The following is a 21,929-nucleotide window of genomic DNA, read 5'->3' as shown; positions in this document are numbered from 1 at the left end:
CCATGTATAATATATATAATAATATATTATATATGGGATTTAAGCAACCAACAACAAACAAAAAATTATCTGATAACGACATGGAAAAGCACAATAAACACTTCAACACCAAACTCTTGCTTGCGTTAACAGTAAACTGACGAACAATATTTCCAAGATTGACTATCTCAGGTATGACTTATGGCTCCTTTGTGCCTGTTCACAAAGCAGGTTTTGTAATATATGTATAAATAATATTCAAGGTTGCAGCGTCTACAATAGCTAAAACATGTGGGAATTGGGCCGTTTGAATAAAATTTCAGTTCAAGGAACTGTTATACATAAAAACGTGGGGGCCTTCCAAGTCGTGTCTCAAACCGGCTGTATAATTCACAACTAAGAAGCAGAAGCAGTCATAACTTGCTCTTTTGTGCATATAGAATACATATGAAGGTTGTTACCACTGAGGATAATTGAATGGTATATGACTTTAATATACCGTATTTTTCGGACTATAAGTCACAGTTTTTTTCATAGTTTGGCCGGGCTCCAGTGCGACTTATATATGTTTTTTTCCTTTTTTATTATGCATTTTCGGCGGGTGCGACTTATACTCCGGTGCGACTTATACTCCTAAAAATACGGTAATTGTTGCTCGTAGGGATAGTTATTTGTTGTTGGGGACAGGGATTTGACCTATTAGTGAATTGCTATTTTTAAGTACTATTTAAAGTAGGATGAGATCATTTATCTGGGTGTTTTAGAGGCTTACATGGATGTACAGTAGTTCAACTTGCCATCGTTGACGTCACACTTAACGTCTTTACACAGCAAACGAGTTGAGACTCAAGCAACAGCGCCTCTGCTGGCTGCAGCCAAATAGTGCACTCCACTTTGCCTCCTGCAAAACACAATTAATCAACAATCAATTCCAAACAATCCACAATTATTCGCCCAAGCCGTTATGATGCATGTCATCAAGTTCCATTCATTGTTTCCTCTCAAACGCACACATTGAAGCGGGGAGAAGAAGGCTGCATAACAGGCTGCTTGCCAGATGCTGCACGCCCGCTCAGCAGCTGGAAAAGCCATATAATGAAATTTCAGATCATTCTATAAATGCCAAAGCCAGCTGCTTCCAGTTAATGTCGGATTATGATTAAAAAGTGCGACACGTTATCAGCAATTGAGCAATAACAATATTTCCTGGGTCCGAAGAAAAAAGACGGGGATTCATGTATGAGCTTCTTAAACGTATCTGGCGTGAAATGCGTAGTGAGGCGAAAGGGGAGAGTTTGATGTTTGTTTTTGTAGCGTCCGCCTTGTTCCTCACTTAGAATTTTAAAAGAGGTGCAACATTGAGGTCAAGGACGTGGGGAGTGACAGCATCTTTCCCCAGCTTTCATTCATTTTTCTTTTTTTTTCATTTATTTATTTATTTCAGCCAATGACATAAAAAAGTACAAAGTTGACAACACATAATAATATAAATGAATATAGTGCAAAAGGTAATGTATAGTATGTAATGCATGATTGTCCAGTTTTGCCTGAAAGGGAGTGGGAAGAAGATAATTTATTTAATCCCACCCCCAGTTCTCCATTCAGTGATTATTCACATGAGTTTCACTCTTACTTTGTTCAAGGATTATAATACAGATGTTGTATCATAGTGGCATTACCACAGGTAACAATAATTATTACACTGTAACAATAATTTGTATCAACAATGTAGGAATAATGAATATACCAACAATGGTAATAGACAACATTGCAATAATAGTAATAGACAACATAGCAATAATGGTAAGGAAACATTGAGCACATATTAACACTTTGAGACAGAGTACGGCAGCAGGTCAAATTTAAAGACCCTCATCTCTATATTTGAACCAGACCCCATGTTTGTATAATAGTTTGAATCGATTAATAGTTTGGCATTGCTTGTGTTGTAAATCCAGTTTGTTCCATAGTTTTACTCCGCATACAGACACACAAAAACGTTTACGAGTGGTTTGAGCTCTCGGCAATAAGAAATATCCAAAGCCTCTCAAGTTATGAGCCTGCACTCGTCTTATAAAAAAACATTGTAGATTAGGCGGCAATAATTTGTTAAATGCTTTATATAAGATTATTAATGTATTATATTTAACAAGGTCATCAAATTTGAGCAACTTTGATTGCATAAACAGATTATGAGTATGTTCTAAATAACCAACGTTGTGAATGATCTGCACTGCTCTTTTCTGTAATATGATCAAAGGATGAATTGTGTTGTGGTAAGTATTCCCCCATACTTCAACACAGTATGTAAGGTATGGAAGTACCAAGGTGCAGTATAGAGTACGGAGTGCATTTTCATTGAGGTATAGTTTTGCTTTGTTTATAATTTAGAGGCTTTTGGAGATGACATGAGGTTTCCATGATAGTTTACTATCAATTATTACTCCCAAAAATGTATTCTCATTTACGATTTCAATTTGGGTACCATCAATACTGATTTTCTGTTCAGACGTAATGTTGTGATTTCCAAACATCACTATCTTAGTTTTATTTATATTCAAAGATCATTTATTTGTGTCCATCCATTTTGTTACTATGTTTAGTTCTGTGTTTACTGTATTTATGAGCTCATTATAGTCATCCCTACTGTAGAATATATTAGTGTCGTCTGCAAATAGTATACATTTCAGTACTTTTGATGTATTAAACATATCATTATTATATACATTAAACAGTTTTGGCCCCAACACGGACCCTTGGGGGACACCACAAGCAATGCCAAGAGTATCAGATAAAAATTGACCCATTTTAACAATCTGTACCCTCCCTGTTAAATAACTTTTTAACCAGTCACCAGCCAGCCCCCTAATTCCATATCTTCCTATTTTATCTAGTAGAATTGAATGATTAATGGTATCAAAGGCTTTCTTTAGATCAATAAAAATACCAACTGCATATCTTTTATGCTCCAGCGCATTAGTAATTTCTTCAATGGCTTCAGTTATCGCCATTGAGGTTGTTCGTTTGGACCTAAAGCCATACTGACCGTCATTGATTATATGATGCTTCTCAAGAAAAGATTCAAGTCGAGAGTTAAATAGTTCCTCTAAGATTTTTGAGAACTGAGGCAAAAGAGATTGGTCTGTAATTGGTGAAAGCGTGTTTGCTGTCACTTTTGAAGAGCGGAGTTACCTTAGAGAGTTTCATTTGACTTGGAAAGCAGCCAGTCTGGAATGATAGGTTACATATATAAGTTAAAGGTTTAACAATATTCAGTATAACTTTTTGAACCAATATCATGTTGATATCATGGCAGTCAGTGGAGCACTTACTTTTACACTTCCGCACAATGTTTGTCACTTCCTGCTCATTTGTAGCTGAGAGGAAGAATGACGAAAAATTCTGTTCAATAGGTGATTTTGTAACTCCATTGTCTGGGATATCAACAGCCAGTTTAGGACCAACATTTACAAAAAAAACTATTGAACTTATTCACTACATTACTCATATTATAATCTTCACCGTTTTCATCAATAAAGTAATCAGGATATGTCAACTTTGAAAATCCTTGTTTGATTAGACAATTCAAAACATCCCAAGTTTCTTTTATAATGTTTTTGTTTTCATATAGTTTTTTTGATACTATAACCGTTTGCTTGTTCTTATAATATCAGTTAATTTATTTGTGTACTTCTTGTATCGTTGTTCGACTTCTTTTGTTTTTATTTTGATGAAAAGTTTGTAGAGATTGTTTTTCTTTTTACAGGCATTAATTATCCCTTTTGTGATCCAAGGGCTATTTTTCTTTTTTTCTTTTATAAAATATTCTTTCACGGGGCAAGGTTTATTATGCAGGGAAGTAAAGATGTCTAAAAAATTACAATAAGCACTGTCCACATTTGGTTCTCTGTATACTGAAGTCCAATCCTGAATTGCTAAACTATTGTTTAGGGCACAGATTGTTTCCTCAGTTGTTATTCATTTAGAGATTTTTGCCATAGTGTCTTTGGTTTAATTGAGATGACAGTCATATGAAGTAAATACAGGTAAATGGTCAGTGATATCACATATAAATAGGCCACTGGTGACTTGATTTCCCATAATGTTAGTAAACATTTTGTCAATGATTGTGGCACTATGTGTTGTTATTCTGCTTGGTTTGGTTATGGTTGGATATAGAGACAAGCTGTACATTGTGTCAATGAAGTCATCAACATGTTTTTGCTTGGTTGAGTTTAACAAATCAATGTTAAAATCACCACAGATAAATATGGTTTTATGGTTCACAGAGGAAAATAGTTTACACATCCACTCATTGAAAGTTTCTATGCTTGAACCAGGTGCCCGATATACAACTCATGAAGATATTTGTCTTTTTGTCATTTAGGATTTCCACTGTTAAACATTCAAATAATGCATCGACTGCTATGGTCATGTTTGTTAAAACTTTAAATGTAACAGATTTATGAATGTACAATGCGACCCCTCCTCCTATTTTAATGATTCTGTTTATGTATCTTAATTCATAGTCATTCAGACTAAAATCAATACCTTTATCATTGTTGAACCAGGTTTCAGTAATTGCAATAATGGTAAATGGATGACTAGATTCTTTCAAGTAATCCTTGATTGCCTCAAAGTTAGTGTACATGCTTCGACTATCAAAATGTATTATTGACAGACTATCTTCTGATTTTACATTGTTTTCATATTGTTCACAGGTAAAATAATTACAGTTTTTTTTTACAATCGCAGAGAAACAATTATTATCAGGGTCTATCTCCATATCAGTCTCTGTTGTGGCATGTTCTTGATACTCACAAATGTCCAATTCTTTTTGTTGATGTTGTAGGATCTTCTGTAACATGTCTATATCAATACTTGGTGTGGTCTGTGTTCTTGGTGTGGGTAGCATTGAGATGATGTAAAGGTCACAAAGCTACATTGATACCAAGTACTACATCAATGTCAATACTTATCAAGATCTTCTATATTCCTTATCACCAAGACTTTTGCTTCCTCCGGCGTCCCATTTAATTTGATGAAGATCTTACAGTTCGTTACCCAGGTTTGTTGAATCTTGCTTTGCCTTTTAAGTTGTCTCAGGCCTGTTACCTGCTATTTCACCCTGGACTACTTTTCTTACTTTCTCTTTCTTAACTATTCAACATGCCAACAGTTTATGTTTGTCTCAATTAGAGAGTACGAAACATATACAAGACTTGCAGCTGTACACACTTTTAAATAGGGCTGCAACAATTAGTCAACATTGTCGACAATAAAATTTGTCGCCGACAATTATCTTTGTCGACAATAGTCGTGACGTCATCACTCATAATTTTCCAGGGGGGAGTGGGTCCACACCGCCAGTCACAAAAACATCGGCAGCGATAACATGTAAAGTGTGAGAACATTTTCTCTTATTCTTCTTAAAAACATGTATACCTTGTTCATTTTGCAAAGCGGACCTTGTTTTTACAGCTGTACATCTGTGATGCGTGACCTTTTAAAGCAGGAGGCATGATGTCGGACATTTGGAGGGACCTTGATAAGAGTGTTAGCTTATGCCTTGCTAGCTAGCTAACAAGTGAGAGACGAAGTTGTGTGAAAAATAACTGAAAGTATAATTTTAGCCAAAGTCAGCCAGCTTAACTTTGTCAACATCAATTCAAGTACTTTTTAAAGCTGAGTCATATTGCAATGTCGTAAAAAAAAAGGCACAATAACAAACGTGAACTGCACGCGCACACACGCGGGAAAAACATGAGTGATGACGTCATGATTATTGTCGACAAATATAATTGTCGGTGACAAATTTTATTGTCGACATTTGTCGACAATGTCGACTAATCGTTGCAGTAAATATATATATATATATATATATATATATATATATATATATATATATATATATATACATATATATAACGAGAGATGTCCGATAATATCGGCCTGCCGATATTATCGGCCAATAAATGCGTTACAATGTAATATCGGAAATTATCGGTATCGTTTTTTTTATTAAATCAACATAAAAAACACAAGATACACTTACAATTAGTGCACCAACCCAAAAAACCTCCCTCCCCCATTTACACTCATTCATACTCATTCACACAAAAGGGTTGTTTCTTTCTGTTATTAATATTCTGGTTCCTACATTATATATCAATATATATCAATACAGTCTGCAAGGGATACAGTCCGTAAGCACACATGATTGTGCGTGCTGCTGGTCCACTAATAGTACTAACCTTTAACAGTTAATTTTACTAATTTTCATTAATTACTAGTTTCTATGTAACTGTTTTTATATTGTTTTACTTTCTTTTTTATTCAAGAAAATGTTTTTGATTTATTTATCTTATTTTATTGTATTCATTTTTTTTAAAAGTACCTTATCTTCACCATACCTGGTTGTCCAAATTAGGCATAATAATGTGTTAATTCCACGACTGTATATATTGGTTGATATCGGTATCGGTTGATATCGGTATCGGTTGATATCGGTATCGGTTGATAACGGTATCGGTAATTAAAGAGTTGAAAATATCGGAATATCGGATATCGGCAAAAAGCCATTATCGGACATCCCTAATAATAACGCATCATAATAATCCCCTTAATTCCCCTAAAAAACGAATTAACTTGCTGGACTATAGAGACAATATAACATACATCCGTAAACGTGCATGCATATGCAGAAGTGCAATATATTCATCTGTACAGTAATCTATTTATATCTGCACCTTATTGCTCTTTTATCCTGCACTACAACGAGCTAATGCAACGAAATTCCGTTCTTATCTGTACTGTAAAGTTCGAATTTGAATGACAAAGGTAAGTCGCCCTGTGATGAGGTGGCGACTTGTCCAGGGTGTACCCCGCCTTTCGCCCGAATGCAGCTGAGATAGGCTCCAGCACCCCCCGCGACCCCAAAAGGGAAAAGCGGTAGAAAATGGATGGAAGTCTAAGTCGAAGTCTAATCTACTATCAAAATAATCGTTAGTTGCAGCTCTACTTTTAATGATTTCCATCTTTTCTGACTTTAATCAATGTTGTTACAAATCGTACGGCTTATGCATTTGGGCGTGAGTATTGGATGGCTTTGACTGCTAGGTGTTGCATCTTTTTAAATAATGGCTACACAGTTAGGTGGATGTACTTACTTGGACATTAAGTATAAGCTATTGACCAGAGAGGGAAGAGCTCTTCACCCTCTGCTTCAGGCTGTGCAAATGTTGCTCAAAAAGGTTCATTATGTCTGCCTATTCATATACTTTTTAAATTTGAAAAGTGCACATGTTATCGCATGTTATCCCTTCTCATCTAAAGCGGTCCTACCTGCTCTGATGTCTATAAAATATGGCTGTCAAATGACTATTTTCTTTAATCACACTCTTGAATTTGGTTTAATCATGATTACCGTATTTTTCGGAGTATAAGTCGCTCCGGAGTATAAGTCGCACCGTCCGAAAATGCATAATAAAGGAAGGAAAAAAACATATAAGTCGCACTGGAGTATAAGTCGCATTTTTTGGGGAAATTTATTTGATAAAACCTAACACCAAGAATACACATTTGAAAGGCAATTTAAAATAAATAAAGAATAGTGAACAACAGGCTGAATAAGTGTACATTATATGATGCATAAATAACCAACTGAGAACGTGCCTGGTATGTTAACGTAACATATTATGGTAAGAGTCATTGAAATAACTATAACATATAGAACATGCTATACGTTTACCAAACAATCTGTCACTCCTAATCGCTAAATCCCATGAAATCTTATACGTCTAGTCTCTTACGTGAATGAGCTAAATAATATTATTTGATATTTTACGGTAATGTGTTAATAATTTCACACATAAGTCGCTACTGAGTATAAGTCGCACCTCCGGCCAAACTATGAAAAAAACTGCGATTTATAGTCCGAAAAATACGGTAATCACAGGTTATTACTTGCATGCAAAATTAAAATATGCTTGAGAAAAAACCCCAATATTTAGAGACAAATGCAATTTTTTTGTCAAAATGTCATACAGGAGGAACATTTTCAAATGTTTTACTTAACTGCTATTGATTTGCTCAAAACTTGGTTACAGAAAGAATGAAGTGCACAATTGAAAGTCTTTGCAATAATATACAACAAAGGTACAGATGTACACTAATAGATAATGTAGTAAACACACATAAAAAACTTAACATTGTGCACCGCATCTGCATTTACTCTTCCTTTACGCAGGTGCTTAAACAAACAAGTCTTTTTATTTGTTTATTTTTTTTCTCCTGTTCAGGTCTTCAGGCAAATCATATTGTTGATGTTCATGCCCATATCTGCTGTAGAGATTTACTTTACAAAAGAGAAGTGTTGCGTTATATGTGTTTGACTTTATTAAATGGGTTTATTTAATGTTTAGCACAGCCGGACCGGAGCAGAAGGGGATATAAAGAAGAAAAAAAGGAAGACAAGGGGGGAAATTGCGGGTAGAAGAAGGGGATAATACAGAAAGACAACAACAAAAAACCAACATCAGCAAATACAATATGTAGAAATTAGGGCTGCAACTAACGATTAATTTGATAATCGATTAATTTGTTGATTATTACTTCGATTAATCGATTAATAATCGGATAAAAGAGACAAACTACATTTCTATCCTTTCCAGTATTTTATTGAAAAAAAAAACAGCATACTGGCACCATACTTATTTTGATTATTATTTCTCAGCTGTTTGTAAATGTTGCAGTTTATAAATAAAGGTTTATAAAAAATTTAAAAAAATAAAAATAAATAAATTAAACAATTTTTTTTTAAAAACCTCTGTGCATGCGCATAGCATAGATCCAACGAATCGATGACTAAATTAATCGGCAACTATTTTTATAATCGATTTTAATCGATTTAATTGATTAGTTGTTGCAGCCCTAGTAGAAATATGATACGAAAAATGATAGCTAAGAGCCAGTTAGTGAAGTAAATATGAACTAGAAAATTCCCGCGGAAATTTTGATGGGCCAGCTATAAGTGTCTGAATCCATGAGTTTTAGGTGTAACGGGGAAAAAAATGAGCCCCAGAGCTAGGCTAAATAAATAGCATGTTTACATAAAAATGCTAACGCATAGCATGTGTGCTAACGATAGCATGATAACAGTCAGCATGTTTCATATACCAAGTTTTATGACTCAAAGGTGTATGGCAGCGGAAATAGAAAATAAAGTGTAAAATTAGATAAAAAAGTTAACAAGCCTAAGTTAGCTTGCTAGCATGCTATCGTTTGCATGCTAACAGTTAACAGGTGTCCCATACCAAATAATATGACTCTGGGCTAAACGGTAACAAAAGTAGCTCAGAAAGTTAGCTTGTGAATGTTAGCATGCAAATGTAAGCATGCTAGCAAGCTAACGTGAGCATGATAATAGTTAGCTTGTGTTACATACCAAGTTATATGACTAAGGTTGGGGAATTAGAGGGAAAAAAAGTAAATTTAGCAAAAAAAGTTAGCACTTTAACGTTAGCATGCTAAAAGTTTACAAGTGTCACGGACCAAGTTATACGACTCTGGTGTAAACGTTTGCAAAACTAGCTCAAAAAGTTAGCTAGCAAGCTAATGGTATGCTATCAGCATGTGTCACATACCAAGTTATATGACTGTAAGGTGTATGGCTGTCTAAGGAGAGAAAGAAACGTAAAATAATCATTACCTCAATTATCAACAATGCAATTGTTTCAAATGCAACAATACATATACCGGTATGTAATGAAAACTTGAATTACAAAAGAAAGCAGATAATGGAGGGGAAGAAAGAGAAGCTAACTATATTAAACTTGTAGATTGTTATAGTAAAAATAGCTTAAGCTTTATCAGTGTGATGTGTTTTACCCAGTTTCCCCTGAGGGAACAAAGGTAATATATGTTTGATAAAACATGATGATATGCATGAGTGTATGTATGTATGTGTGCTTGTGTATGTACAATATATGTATATGTATGTTTGTACAGTGAATGTGCGTGTGGGTGAATGTACTGTGTGTGTGTAAGTATGTATGTATGTGCCAGCATATGTATCTGTATACGTGCGTAAGTAAGTATGTGTGCGCGTAAGTATGCCTGAATAATTGTGTATATGTTTGTATGTACAATATATTTGTGACACAGTATGTGCGGGAGCCACAGTTCAGCCCAAGCCACCCAGGGAGCCCAACCCAAAACAGCAGGTGAGCAAGGGACACCCGGCCCCACGCAGGCAGGACGGCCAGCGACAGGAACCCCAGAACCGGGTCCACCGTGCCACCAGGCAGGCCAGCAGTAGGCCGTAGACAGACGGAGGTAAGTTTTAATATCTTTACTATATAGTTTTATTTGTTTGTACAGTACAGGCCAAAAGTTTGGACACCTTCTTATTCATTAGATTTGATTGTCACTGAAGGCATCAAAACTTTTCTTTCTTTCTTTAGTTTATTTCGAACATGACCACACTTACAGCATAATACATCACACAATTTCATATCATTTCATTTTACATCATGCCCGGAAAGGAGTAGGAAGAAGCAAAGCTTATTTAATCCTACCCCTTTCCCACTTCAGAGCATTTACAAATATATAGAATCATTTACTGACCTTTTTATATAATAAAATAACATCTATGAATTAGTATACACAACAGTTTTGTAATATTTAATTAATTAAGTCAGTCATTATTAACATACTGAGATGAAGAATATCTTATTTCCAATAAGGTTGGAAATATTTTTCATAATTCTTCTTCTTTGTACTTTGTAAGCACTATTATTTTGAACAACCTCTTGAACTGGATCATATGAGTACAATTTTAACTTCTTTACTTAATCCGTTCCATAATTTAATTCCACATACTGATATGCTAAAAGTTCTAAGTGTTGTACGTGCATATAAATGTTTGAAATTATTTTTTCCTCTATGGTTATATTTCTCCTCTTTAGTTGAGAAGAATTGTTGCACATTCTTTGGTAGCAGGTTATAGTTTGCTTTGTACATCATTCTAGCTGTTTGCAATTTTACCAAATCACCGAACTTTAATATTTTTGACTCAATAAATAAAGGGTTTGTATGTTCTCTATATCCAACATTATGTATTATTCTAACTGATCTTTTTTGTAACACGGTTAGCGAATATAGCGCACATTTGTAGTTATTTGTAAAACTATGAGTTTTACCACATGTGGATTTATGCACTTAACAAAAATGTTTTAAATAATTGAAAACATGTTTTATATTCTAGTTACTTCAAAATAGTCACCCTTTGCTCTGATTACTGTTTTGCACATTTTTGGCATTCTCTTTAAGTGCACCCCGACTTAAACAAGTTGAAAAACTTATTAGAGTGTTACCATTTAGTGGTCAATTGTACGGAATATGTACTTCACTGTGCAATCTACTAATAACAGTTTCAATCAATCAAATCAAAAACTCTCGATGAGCTTCAAGAGGTAGTCACCTGAAATGGTTTTTCACTTCAAAAAAAAAGGTGAAATAACTGAAAACATGTTTTGTATTCTAGTTTCTTTAAAATACCCACCCTTTGCTCTGATTACTGTTTTGCACACTCTTGGCATTCTCTCGATGAGCTTCAAGAGGTAGTCACCTGAAAGGTTTTTCACTTCACATAGTTTTGATGCCTTCAGTGACAATCTACAATGTAAATAGTCATGAAAATAAAGAAAACGCATTAAAATGACAAGGTGTGTCCAAACTTTTGGCCTGTACTGTATGTCTATACAATCCTGATATATGAAGTCAATCTGAGCATTTAATTATGTTTCTTGTGCCTACTAAAAGTCAGAGGCCGCAGCCATGAAAATCCACAAAAATTGTGTTACATCTCATTTAGAAAAACAAGGTAGAAAATGGATGGATGGAACTTCACTATGGTCAGACAGCAGAGGTGTGGACTCGAGTCACATGACTTGGACTCGAGTCAGACTCGAGTCATGAATTTGATGACTTTAGACTCGACTTGACAAAATGTAAAAAGACTTGCAACTCGACTTAGACTTTAACATCAATGACTTGTGACTTCACTTGGACTTGAGCCTTTTGAATTGACATGACTTGACATGACTTGCTACTTTCCCCAAAACCCAAAGATGAAAAAGTTATTCGGGAGCGCTTCGTATTTTTCATTGTGTACTTGTCTATCAGCGTTGCGTGTGTCAGCTGGTGTGGTCTCAGTACAACAGCCAATCAAATTAGATCTACTTTGTTTTCATCACACAGCATTCATCCAATCAAATTGCAGGACAACCAAGGAAGAAGACATGTCCAAACCACACGCCAGTGAACAAAAAATGATACCTAAAATAATTTTGTTTGGGTATAAAAATTACGAGGTGGTCAACACAAAACGGTTTGCAGTATGCAACACATGCGGTTCGAAAATTACTGATGGAGAGGCAACAACTTCCAACTTCGTCCGGCATTTGAAGTTGCACAAAGAACGGTAAGTTTTGAATGTAAGATAACGTTTATTGGCTAAGTAACGTGACTTTTATTTGCTGTGTAGTTAAATCAGTGAGGCTGTAAACTCACTGCTAACGTTATAACGTTATTGCAAACACGGGAATCTGTTGCAGTTCACTACCTTATTCATACTTTTTGTTCAGTGATTTTTTTTAAGCAGGGTTACGTTAGTCAATATATCACACGTAACGTTAGACGGCGGTCAGCAGCACCGCGTATTTTAGCCACCTAAAAAAAGACAAAAATAGTAAAATAAAGGTCAGTTAAAATGTATACTATATTATGAATATGTGCACCCCGACTTAAACAAGTTGAAAAACTTATTAGAGTGTTACCATTTAGTGGTCAATTGTACGGAATATGTACTTCACTGTGCAATCTACTAATAACAGTTTCAATCAATCAAATCAAAAACTCTCGATGAGCTTCAAGAGGTACTCACCTGAAATGGTTTTTCACTTCAAAAAAAAAGGTGAAATAACTGAAAACATGTTTTGTATTCTAGTTTCTTTAAAATACCCACCCTTTGCTCTGATTACTGTTTTGCACACTCTTGGCATTCTCTCGATGAGCTTCAAGAGGTAGTCACCTGAAAGGTTTTTCACTTCACATAGTTTTGATGCCTTCAGTGACAATCTACAATGTAAATAGTCATGAAAATAAAGAAAACGCATTAAAATGACAAGGTGTGTCCAAACTTTTGGCCTGTACTGTATGTCTATACAATCCTGATATATGAAGTCAATCTGAGCATTTAATTATGTTTCTTGTGCCTACTAAAAGTCAGAGGCCGCAGCCATGAAAATCCACAAAAATTGTGTTACATCTCATTTAGAAAAACAAGGTAGAAAATGGATGGATGGAACTTCACTATGGTCAGACAGCAGAGGTGTGGACTCGAGTCACATGACTTGGACTCGAGTCAGACTCGAGTCATGAATTTGATGACTTTAGACTCGACTTGACAAAATGTAAAAAGACTTGCAACTCGACTTAGACTTTAACATCAATGACTTGTGACTTCACTTGGACTTGAGCCTTTTGAATTGACATGACTTGACATGACTTGCTACTTTCCCCAAAACCCAAAGATGAAAAAGTTATTCGGGAGCGCTTCGTATTTTTCATTGTGTACTTGTCTATCAGCGTTGCGTGTGTCAGCTGGTGTGGTCTCAGTACAACAGCCAATCAAATTAGATCTACTTTGTTTTCATCACACAGCATTCATCCAATCAAATTGCAGGACAACCAAGGAAGAAGACATGTCCAAACCACACGCCAGTGAACAAAAAATGATACCTAAAATAATTTTGTTTGGGTATAAAAATTACGAGGTGGTCAACACAAAACGGTTTGCAGTATGCAACACATGCGGTTCGAAAATTACTGATGGAGAGGCAACAACTTCCAACTTCGTCCGGCATTTGAAGTTGCACAAAGAACGGTAAGTTTTGAATGTAAGATAACGTTTATTGGCTAAGTAACGTGACTTTTATTTGCTGTGTAGTTAAATCAGTGAGGCTGTAAACTCACTGCTAACGTTATAACGTTATTGCAAACACGGGAATCTGTTGCAGTTCACTACCTTATTCATACTTTTTGTTCAGTGATTTTTTTTAAGCAGGGTTACGTTAGTCAATATATCACACGTAACGTTAGACGGCGGTCAGCAGCACCGCGTATTTTAGCCACCTAAAAAAAGACAAAAATAGTAAAATAAAGGTCAGTTAAAATGTATACTATATTATGAATATGTGTACCGTTTTAGCTAGCTTTCTGACATACTGTTGGTTGTTTACCTCAGTGGTCCCCAACCACCGGGCCGCGGCCCGGTACTGGTCCGTGGATCGATTGGTATCGGGCCGCACAAGAAATAATTTTTTTTTTTTTCTTTTTTTAATTAAATCAACATAAAAAACACAAGATACACTTACAAGTAGTGCACCAACCCAAAACAACTCTCTCCCCCTTTTGTTCTGGGCATTGAACATGAAGACTCTTCCTTCACTGTTCCGAGTGGCCATGAGAGTCTTGGCAGTGCCTGCCTCCAGTGCTCCAGTGGAGCGAGTTTTCAGCCATGGTGGCATCATACTACGCCCCCATCGTGCACAAATGACTGACAGACTCTTGGCTAATTTGGTCTTTTGCAAATGCAATGCAGCATAGGGCCCTGACATATAAAAAATACAACTTTTTTGTTATGTTCACGTATATGTCATGTTTTTTCAATGTTAACACTTTTGTACAAATAAGTACATTTGCACTTTATTTTTCAATGTGTTTGTTCTGTAAAGGAATGAGTTAATATTTAAAATGACTGGTTAATAGTGCTATTATAAAGTGCAATGTCAGCACAATTTTCTTTCCTGCAATTTAAAATGCACTTGTTTTAATAAATAAATACAGCATTTGAAAAGCATACACAATCTGTGTTAATATATTAGTCTGTGGTTAAAAGGACTTGAAAGGACTCGAAACTCAAAATGCAGGACTTAGGACTTGACTTTAGACTTTCCAGTCTTGACTTTGGACTTGACTCGGGGCTTGCCTGTCTTGACTCGGGACTTGACTCGGACTTGAGGGCAAAGACTTGAGACTTACTTGTGACTTGCAAAACAATGACTTGGTCCCACCTCTGTCAGACAGTATCATTCTAATGACAATTATTCGCTCTAAATGGTGTTTTATGACCTTTTTAAACCATACCGTAAACAATACCTTTAGTAAATCAAATCAAATCAAATCAACTTTATTTATAAAGCACATTTAAAATTTACCACAGGGGTAGCCAAAGTGCTGTACAATGAACAGGTTAAAAGATAAAACGAGTACCGAGCAAACACAACACAACACAAACAGAACACGATAAAAAATAAATAATTAAAATAGAATTAATAAAAACATAAAAACATAAAAACAGGATCACAGCAGGTGTATTATGGGGCGCCATTGCAGGATGGATATCACTCAGTGTTAAAAGCCATGGAATAAAAGTATGTTTTTAAGAGAGATTTAAAAACAGGAAGAGAGGAGGCTTGTCTAACACTCAGGGGTAGGTCGTTCCAGAGCTTGGGAGCAGCAACGGCGAAAGCTCTGTCACCTCTAAGCTTCAGCCTTGTGTCAGGGACCGTCAACAGCAGCTGATCGGCTGATCTTAAGGATCGGGTGGGGCAGTAAGGTTGAAGGAGGTCGGAGAGATAGGTTGGCGCGAGGTTGTTTAGACATTTAAAAACAAATAAAAGGAGTTTAAAATTGATTCGGTAACGCACAGGGAGCCAGTGAAGGGACGCTAAAATAGGGGTGATGTGCTCACGTCTGCGGGTCTGTGTTAGCAGACGAGCAGCAGAGTTCTGCACGAGCTGCAGGCGGGCGAGGGAGGCCTGGCTAATGCCAACATACAGGGCGTTACAATAATCAAGACGAGTCGAGATAAAGGCGTGGATTAATTTCTCAAGATCATGTCCTGATAGAAGCGGTTTCACTTTCGCTATTTGGCGTAATTGATAAAAGCTTTTTTGAACGACGCTGCTGATTTGTTTTTCGAATTTAAAATCTGAGTCTAACTTTACCCCCAGGTTTGTGACACAGTCGCTGAGATACGGGGTCAGAGTGCCGAGGTCAATGTTGGGGGAGGGAGAGCGACTTGGACCGAACAACATAACTTCTGTTTTATCTTCATTTAGGCTCAGGAAGTTAGCTGAAAGCCAGACTTTGATGTCGTGCAGGCAGTCAATAAGACGTTGAACCGTGTTATTTTATAGTATAGTATCCCCATCTGTGAGGACTTGACACTGTCATAGTGACAACACTGCATTCAATTATTTGATCATTTTATTGAACAACTCCAAGGTATCACTTGTAGAAAAATGTATAAAAAAATTTGAAGTTACAGGGGATGTTTTGTGTGTTTTTTCAATTAATTGAATAAATAATTTTCAGTTTATTTCGAACATGCATAAGATACAATGCAATGCATCACACAATTCCAGTTGTTTCATTACAGCACGTCTGAAAAGGAGTAGGAAGAAGCAGAGCTTATTTAATCCTACCCCTTTTCATACCATAGCAATTGTATCCAATTTCCTTGTTCTCTGTAACAGAACAGTGAACAAATAAATAATAAATACAGTGTCCTCCCTGAGATTGGTAGGTTGTGAGTTCAAACCCCGGCCGCGTCATACCAAACACTATAAAAATGGGACCCATGCTTGGCACTCAGCATCAAGGGTTGGAATTGGGGGTTATATCACCAAAAATGATTCCCGGGCGCGGCCACCGCTGCTGCTCACTGCTCCCCTCACCTCTCAGGATCAAGGCTGATGGGTCAAATGCAGAGAAAAATGTTGCCACACCTAGTGTGTGTGTGACAATCATTGGTACTTTAACGTTAACTAAATAATATACCATAGTAAGCATACGTGGTCGGGCCGGGGGCGTGGTTGGGGCCGTGGTTAAGAGGGGAGGAGTATATTTACAGCTAGAATTCACCAAGTCAAGTATTTCATAAATATATATATATGAAATACTTGACTTGGTGAATTCTAGCTGTAAATATACTCCTCCCCTCTTTTCATAAATATATATATATATATATATATATATATATATATATATATATATATATATATATATAGGCTTCACGGTGGCAGAGGGGTTAGTGCATCTGCCTCACAATACGAAGGTCCTGAGTAGTCTTGGGTTCAATCCCGGGCTCGGGATCTTTCTGTGTGGAGTTTGCATGTTCTCCCCGTGACTGCGTGGGTTCCCTCCGGGTGCTCCGGCTTCCTCCCACCTCCAAAGACATGCACCTGGGGATAAGTTGATTGGCAACACTAAATTGGCCCTAGTGTGTGGATGTGAGTGTGAATGTTGTCTGTCTATCTGTGTTGGCCCTGCGATGAGGTGGCGACTTGTCCAGGGTGCTTTAGCTTCAGTCCATGTGTGTTTATTGACAACAGGGTTATAACCTGGACACGTTAGCTCGTCGGTATGAAAACAGGTGACCGAGTCAAACAGCGGCGGTGTTAATGAAGCAGCGTCAGGCGAAACCGTCAGTGAAACGCTCGGTGAAATCGCGGATTAACATTAAATATATGACGAGCCGCGAGCGATGCAGCTATAACCTATTTACCTATAACACCTGTAAAAATGAAGCAATGCTACCACGCTAGCAAGCGTTAGCTAACCGGCTATGAGCCACCAAGCTGCTAACTATCGCCAAAAGGCACCATTTAAGTTTTTTTCCCCATGGCATCCTGGATCAAGGCTTTCAGCAGCTTTTGGACGTTTGAGGTAGAAACGTAGGAAGCGCCATCATTATGAAAAGTAGTCGGCGAGTATTTTGGTCCCGTCCGTCCGTTCCTCTTCTTCTTCTTCTTCTGGCCCACCAGGTGAATTAAGTGCTATTGGCGGAGTTACAATGCATACCGCCACCTACTGCACCGTACGTGTAACTACAAGCAACATTCACAGACAGTCCCATTGCTTTTATGAGCGGTCGAGCGAGTCAAAAGCCGAAAAATCCATTTGTGGCGGACATAATTCTTTCGTGGCGGGCCGCCACAAATAAATGAATGTGTGGGAAACACTGATATATATATATATATATATATATATATATATATATATATATATATATATATATATATATATATATATATATATATATATATATATATATATATATATAAGTAACACTTGACTTTCAGTGAATTCTAGCTATATATAAATAAGAGAAATACTTGAATTTCAGGGTTCATTTATTTACACATCAGAATCAGAATCAGAATCAGAATCAGCTTTATTGTCATTACGCAAGGTAACGAGATTGAGGCCATTCCATACAGTGCGATGTGTGCATGCTAGAAAAACAATGTGCAAATATATAAAAATTTAAAAAAAAATGTAGGAGTGCAATGAATATGGTGTGAAATGAATATATACATGAAAAAACAAACAAAACAAAAACAGGGTGGTTGGTGGAATGGGTTATTGCACCGAAGAGAAGGCAGTTATGAGGGACAATGGGGCAGTCCGTTCAGGATGGTTATGGCCCTGGGGAAGAAGCTGTTCTTTAGCCTGTTTGTTTTGGTTTTAATGCACCTGTAGCGCTTCCCAGAGGGCAGCAGGTGGAACAGGTCAGAGCCAGGGTGGGTGCTGTCCTTGATGATGGCACTGGCTCTGTTGAGGCAGCGGGAGGTGTAGATGTCCGTCAGAGAGGGGAGAGGGCGGCCGATGATCTTCTGAGCCGACTTGACCACTCTTTGCAGCCTCTCCCTGTCTGCTGCAGTGCAGCTGCCGTACCATACCGTAATACAGTAGGTCAGCAGGCTCTCGATGGACGAGCGGTAGAAGGTCAGCAGCAGGTCAGGCTTCAGGTTGTACTTCCCGAGGACTCTAAGGAAGTGTAGCCGCTGCTGAGCCTTCTTGATGATTGATGTGGTGTTGACTGTCCAGGAGAAGTCATTAGAGATGTGGACTCCAAGGTACCTGAAGGTGTGGACCCTCTCTACACGCTCGCCGTTGATGTAGAGGGGGGCAGGGTCGGTGCTGCTCCTCCTGAAGTCGACGATGATCTCTCTGGTCTTGCTGGTGTTGAGAGCGAGGTTGTTCTCCGAAGACCAGGCCGTCAGCTTCAGGACCTCCTCTCTGTAGGCAGCCTCGTCACCCCTGGAGATGAGCCCGACCACTGTGGTATCGTCGGCAAACTTGACGGTAAGGTTGTCACTGTGGGCCGGACTGCAGTCATGGGTGTAAAGGCAGTAGAGGAGGGGGCTCAGCACACAGCCCTGTGGGGAGCCGATGCTCAGCGTGCGGGAGGATGAGAGGTGCGGGCCAAGTCTCACATTCTGGGGTTGGTCCGTTAGGAAGTCCCTTATCCAGGCGTTTGTGAGAGGGGGGAGGCCAAGAGTGTCCAGTTTATTGCAGAGTCTGTCCGGGATTATTGTATTGAAGGCAGAGCTATAGTCCACAGAGAGCATCCGGACGTAGCTCTGCTGCTGCTCCAGGTGGTTCAGAGCAGAGTGGAGAGCAACAGCGATGGCGTCCTCTGTGGACCTGTTCGCCCGGTATGCGAACTGGTGGGGGTCGAAGTCTGGAGGGATATGGTCCTTGATGTGCTGGAGAACAAGTCCCTCGAAGCACTTCATGATTACCGGAGTGAGGGCCACTGGTCGGTAATCATTCAGGCTGGTGATGGGAGACTTCTTCGGCACCGGGATTATTGTAGATGACTTCAGGCAGGATGGGATGACTGCCTGAGCCAGGGAGAGGTTGATATACACACACATAACACTCATCTACTCATTGTTGAGTTATGGGTTGAATTGTCCATCCTTGTTCTATTCTCTGTCACTATTTTTCTAACCATGCTGAACACCCTCTCTGATGATGCATTCTGCTTCGTCTCCTTGTTGTGTGCGCAGTTGTGCACTGCACTCTCTAAAAGCCCTAGATGTTATTGTCACATATGCATGTACAGTAGATGGCAGTATTGTCCTGTTTAAGAGTGTCACAACATTGCTGTTTACGGCAGACAAACTGCTTTACGGTAGAAGAAAACGTGACTGCTGTTGTTGTGTATTGTTGCCGTGCTGGAAGGACGTTAATGAAACTGCCTAACAATAAACCCACATAAGAAACCAAGAACTCGCCCTCGATCGTTCTACAGTTATAACGTGATTGGGCAGGCACGCTGTTTATATTGTGGGAAAGCGGACGTGAAAACAGGCTGTCGACACGTCACTCTGGTCCGCATGGAGCTGGAGGGGGCGTGGCCTTGTGGGAAAATCCAGGAGGGTTGGCAAGTATGTAATGTAGATAAACTAACAACACTGTTGGGTAAAGTTACCACAGGCAGAACTGCCCCTTTCTTAGCTGGAAAGATCCACATGCATTTGATTTGTAATCAAGTTTTGTTATTGTTTTTTTTTGTTATTGTAAAGTTATCTAAATATAAATGGATAAATTGTTAAATTATTTTTCAAATTGGCTGGGTTGAGGTTTTTGTTCTTAAATTAAATGTTCAATAATCCTGCAAAAGTATTTACTTCTCTATTTATGATTGGTCAGACTGTGCCAAGCTCAAGCACATGGCTACTTTCAATATGATTTGCATAGTTATAAAGGGGGCGTGGTCATGTGGGACCAATTTCAAGTTGATTGGATGTAAAAAATAAATTTTCTTGGCTTTGTGCTTGCGCACACTTTAATACATCAGTTTTTACTGGTGTACGTACACTATATTGCCAAAAGTATTTGGCCACCTGCCTTGACTCACATATGAACTTGAAGTGCCATCCCATTCCTAACCCATAGGGTTCAATATGATGTCGGTCCACCTTTTGCAGCTATTACAGCTTCAACTCTTCTGGGAAGGCTGTCCACAAGATTGCGGAGTGTGTTTATAGGAATTTTTGACCATTCTTCCAAAAGCGCATTGGTGAGGTCACACACTGATGTTGGTCGAGAAGGCCTGGCTCTCAGTCTCCATTCTAATTCATCCCAAAGGTGTTCTATCGCGTTCAGGTCAGGACTCTGTGCAGGCCAGTCAAGTTCATCCACACTAGACTCTGCGTCTATGTCTTTATGGACCTTGCTTTGTGCACTGGTACACAGTCATGTTGGAAGAGGAAGGGGCCCGCTCCAAACTGTTCCCACAAGGTTGGGAGCATGGAATTGTTCAAAATGTTTTGGTATCCTGGAGCATTCAAAGTTCCTTTGACTGGAACTAAGGGGCCAAGCCCAACTCCTGAAAAACAACCCCACACCATAATTCCATCCATCCATCCATTTTCTACCGCTTATTCCCTTACCATAATTCCTCCTCCACCAAATTTCACACTCCGCACAATGCAGTCCGAAATGTAGCGTTCTCCTGGCAACCTCCAAACCCAGACTCGTCCATCAGATTGCCAGATGGAAAAGCGTGATTCATCACTCCAGAGAAGGCGTCCCCACTGCTCTAGAGTCCAGTGGCGACGTGCTTTACACCACTGCATCTGACGCTTTGCATTGGACTTGGTGATGTATGGCTTAGATAAAGCTGCTCGGCCATGGAAACCCATTCCATGAAGCTCTCTTCGTACTGTACGTGGGCTAATTGGAAGGTCACATGAAGTTTTGAGCTCTGTAGCAACTGACTGTGCAGAAAGTCGGCGAGCTCTTTGCACTATGCACTTCAGCATCCGCTGACCCCTCTCTGTCAGTTTACGTGGCCTACCACTTGGTGGCTGACTTGCTGTTGTTCCCAAACTCTTCCATTTTCTTATAATAAAGCTAACAGTTGACTTTGGAATATTTAGGACCGAGGAACTTTCGCGACTGGATTTGTTGCACAGGTGGCATCCTATGACAGTTCCACGCTAGAAACCACCGAGCTCCTGAGAGCGGCCCATTCTTTCACAAATGTTTGTAGAAACAGTTTCCATGCCTAAGTTGTTGATTTT

This window comes from Nerophis lumbriciformis, linkage group LG17 (assembly GCF_033978685.3).
Source record: "Nerophis lumbriciformis linkage group LG17, RoL_Nlum_v2.1, whole genome shotgun sequence".
NCBI lineage: Eukaryota > Metazoa > Chordata > Actinopteri > Syngnathiformes > Syngnathidae > Nerophis > Nerophis lumbriciformis.
Note: the sequence above shows the minus strand (reverse complement) of the source record.